Consider the following 4,552-nt stretch of genomic DNA (forward strand, 5'->3'; position numbering starts at 1 on the left):
GCACATGGTGGTACTTTATTCTTGACAACAAATTCCTTGTAATGTTAGGTTTAAGAACCAATGATGTAGCTTTAATCTTTCTTAGATTTACTCATTAGACACGTGGCAATAAAAGATAGCAGTTGGTCAAGGTGAATTAAGGGGGAAAGTGAAAGCTCACTGATAACGATTAAAATTGGGGGCCCCAAATCTGGTTATGGAAACCTGAAGAACAGTATGCCCAGTCCTAGATCCACCACAACTACAATGAATGCAAGCGTTCTAGTAAGTATGTCCTGCAGAAAAAGTGACTTCAACATGAGGCAAATTCACCTTGGATAAATGACTGATTCTGAGGTTTGAGGCCAAGTAACAACTCTGCCTACTTTTAACAGCTGAGATATAAGACATGAACAGACAGATTTGCCAGATACACACAAAGCCTTTTGTGTCTCTACCACGTAAGGTGCCTCATTCATCAGCTGTGGAGGGTGTGCTATTGCACTTCTTCATTATTATATATAGTAAGATACATATCATGTTGTTAGATACTGTCCCATCTGCTCTGACTCATGGAGCCTCTGTCTACAAGAGCTGGAAACCCTGCCCATTCCTGTACTAGACTCGCAATCTCTGCTGAGTTTACGTTCACTGTGATAGTCACTGTGACAATCCATCTCCTTGAGAGCCTCTTTTTCCCTGACACTCCAAGCATAGTATCCTTGTACAGAGACTGACCTCCTGATAAAATGGCCAAAGTATGTGAGACAAAGTCCCACCATCCTTGCTTCTAAGAAGCGTTCTGGCTACACTGCCTCCAAGACAGATTTGTTTGTTCTTTTGGCAGTCCACGGAATATTCAGTATCCTGCACCAACGACACAGTTCAAAGACTTGAATTCTTCTTTCTTCATTGTCCAACTTCTACATATATAGAGAGCATTTATAAAGAAAATACTATGACTTGGGTGAGACACACCTTGGTTTTTAAAATGACACCTGTGCTCTTTAGCACTTTAAAGAGGTTTCTTGCCGGAGATTTGTCTTTTAATTCTTGATTGCTGCATGCATGAGTATTGACAGTGGATCCAACTAAAATGGAATTTTTGACAACTTCAATTTCTTCCCCCATCTTCACGATGTTGTTTTTTAGTCCAGTGAGAATTTTTGCTTTATGTTGAGATGTAATATATACTGTAATACATCTTTGAGTTCCATCAGCAAAAGCTGCAACACTTTTCCAATAAGATTCTATTCTTGGCATATTACTGATTGTTAATGAGTTTTCCTCTAATCTTGATACTATATTCTTTTCATATAGTCTAATTTCTTGAAATATTTGCTCAATATATAGAATGAATAGTCATCATGAAAAGATACAACACTTACAAACACACATATGATTCAACTACACAATATCCTCTTTTTTTTTCAAATGACTACTTCTTCACCAATGTATAGATTCCACATGATCACAATGAAGTGTTCTTCTTTGTACTGTTATCCAAAATGTATTATGACTCACACAGTTGAAAGCCTTTGCATAGTCAATAGAACACATTGATATTTTTCTGCCTTCAATCAAGACCCATATTACATCAGCGATGATAGTCTTTGTTCACAACATTTTCTGAATATAGCATATATTTCTGACAGTTCCTTATCAATGCCACTATTCCAGCCATTTTAATATAATCTTCAGCCAAATTTTACTTGAGCATGATATTAATGATACTGTTTGATTAATTTCTTCATTTTGTTGGATTGTCTTTTTTTAAAAAAAATGGGAACAAAATGGATTTCTTCCAGTGTTTTGATCAGGCAAATGTATTCAGATTTTTTTTTGGTAATGGTAAGTGAGTACATCTGGGGCTGCATCAGTTTGATGAAACACTTCAGTAGATATTCCATCAATTCCTGGGGGCTTATGAAGGCCAGTGTTTCAGTGCAACGTGGACTTTATCCGTCTGCATCTTGGTATCATTGGTTCTTAATGATATGTCATTTCCTGAAGTGGTTCACTGCCAAAAAATTCTTTTTTGGTACAGTGTGTCTGTGTATTCCTTCCATCTTTTTTTGATGCTTCATGCATCATTCAATGATCCTTCAAAGCTTGAATTTCCCCCCCCCATTCTTTTAGTGTGAAAAATGCCAAGTGTATTTATCCCTTTTGAAAAAAAACAAAAACAAAGCACTCTACGACTTTAGACATTTCATTATAATACTTTGTATTCTTGAGCTGCCCTTTGAAATCTTCTGTTCAGCTTTTTACTTCATTATTCCATCCTTTGTCTTTGATTTCTCTACATTCATGAACAAATTTCAGAGTTCTTTTCTTTTGATCTTTCTTTCCTGTATTTTTAAAGAATTTTGCTTTCTTCATGTACTTGATATCATCCCATAAGAGAAGAGATTTCATTAACTTAATATAAGCTAATATAAACATGATTAATAAGAACCCTAAAGTTATGGAAAATATTTTATTTTCCTTATTTATGCTTAACCTATCATCTTAAAAAAATCCATTTTCTGTAAACAAATAGGTCATTACACACAAAAAAATAAATATTCAGCAAAATATATTCAGGACTTATAATGATTGAAAGCATTAAGAATATAAAGATGCTTAAGATCCCCTATAAGTCTCAATATTCCCTAGCCACTGGCTTACAAAAATTAAGGTTTACAGAATTAGCCTGGTTCTATTAGTTGATCATGTTACTTACACTAAGCCAACAATTTAAAAGAAATGTTTGCTTATTTTCATACATGTTTCTTTTAAAGTATATTTTTAAATAGAAAGCCAAACTGATGATATTTATCTTGTCATTAAAGTGATGTGAACATCAAATCATTCTTCATATTGATGCTTTTATCACTATCAGTTTCAAATGACTAATACTTATATCAAGGCTTTGTAAAGTGAAAGCTCCTGAATGTTCCATGAAACAATATTCTTTTTGCATAAACATTGCTTGCCTTTTTTGTATTTTTATCAATGTTCAAAATTTATAATTATTCTCTTCACATTTATTAGTGAGAAGCTGTGCTGCAATCCCAAAGGCACGTGGTTCAAATCCACCAGCTGCTCTGCGGAAGAAGGATGGGCAGTCTCTTCCCATGTGATTAACTGCCTCTGAATTCCTGCTGGAGGGTCAGCTGTCAGTTGATTCTGAGTTAACTAACAACAATATGTAAAAATATTCTGATAGAGATGAAAACTGCTGGTAATTTACAAAGTAAGAGGTATTTTCAATAAAAATGAATTATGTTAGTAGGTAGTGATTGGTTAAGACATAAGTGACTCGGTGATATCTAAAACATTTAACATTTTATCTTAGATGATTTAGTGTCCCTGTAATGATTACCAATTATTGGTTATGGTGATGACAAGTAAATTACAGAAGATCAAGCTAAATTAGTGCATACACTTCAGATATTATTTTTCAATGTTTTTGCTGCTGCATGCCATTGAGTCAGAACCAACCCATAACTGACCCTCCAGCAGGTTTTCAGAGGTAATTAACTGCACAGTAGGAGATTGCTCATCTGTCTCCTCGGGAGCAGCTGGTGGATCTGAACCACGTTTTTGGATTACAATCCAGTTTGTTACCACTGGGCCACCAGAGATCCCTTTACTGTTAAATGTTGTTGATAAGCATCAAGCACGACACATAGCGACCCTATGAACAAAACGCCTGAAGCCTTTCTATAACTATCATCATTTATCAAAGTTCATAGAGTTTATGGAGGCTTGTTGATTAGGAGCTTGATGCCACTCCTATAGATATATATAAAAATAAAATATCATCGCTGAGTGACACTATGTGACAGACACAGCGCTAACCACTTTACATACTAAGTTTAATACTTAAAATATTTTATGATGTATGATACCATTTTATAATGGGAAAATTGAATTCTAAAGAGTCTTGTTAGTTATTATTAGTTTCCTTTCCTTAATAATAGAATATCAGTAGAAATAAGATATTTTTAAAGCTCATATGCCATATAAATAAATAAAGATTTATTACACAATGTTCAGTTAACATTTATAGATATGCTGCTAAATTTCCTATCTGTATCAAATTCTTATTGCACATATAATTCATGCCAAAACTGAAGAAAGGACTTTAATTTCAAAAAGTATTTCTTATAAAAATTCTATAGGAAGAAATGATAGCTAAATTAGCACTTGAAAAAGGCCAAAGAAAATTATATACTGTATATAATTATGCCTCATTATGACCTCTACACATTTTCCAGAAAAGTTAGGCATTTAAAACACACACAACAGGAACACTTTAAAGGTCAGAGCCTGATGAAAGAAAAATGCAATAGTTAATTATGAAGGACGAGATTAATGTTCTAGTAGGAACATGCATTTTTATCATTACATTTTGCTTGAAAAATACTTTAAAGTATGTAATTTCCCTTCCATATATTTCTTTAGTATCTGGAGAAGTTTAGATTTTTTTTTTTTAATTTAGGTTGTTTATTTTTCATTTCAATGAACATCTACAGAGATTTTGGGATTCCATTCATTCATTGTTGCACCCTTCTCCCCGCACAAA

This window comes from Elephantulus edwardii, unplaced genomic scaffold (assembly GCF_000299155.1).
Source record: "Elephantulus edwardii isolate Elephantulus edwardi_28Jun2011 unplaced genomic scaffold, EleEdw1.0 scaffold00084, whole genome shotgun sequence".
NCBI classification, from domain to species: Eukaryota; Metazoa; Chordata; class Mammalia; order Macroscelidea; family Macroscelididae; genus Elephantulus; species Elephantulus edwardii.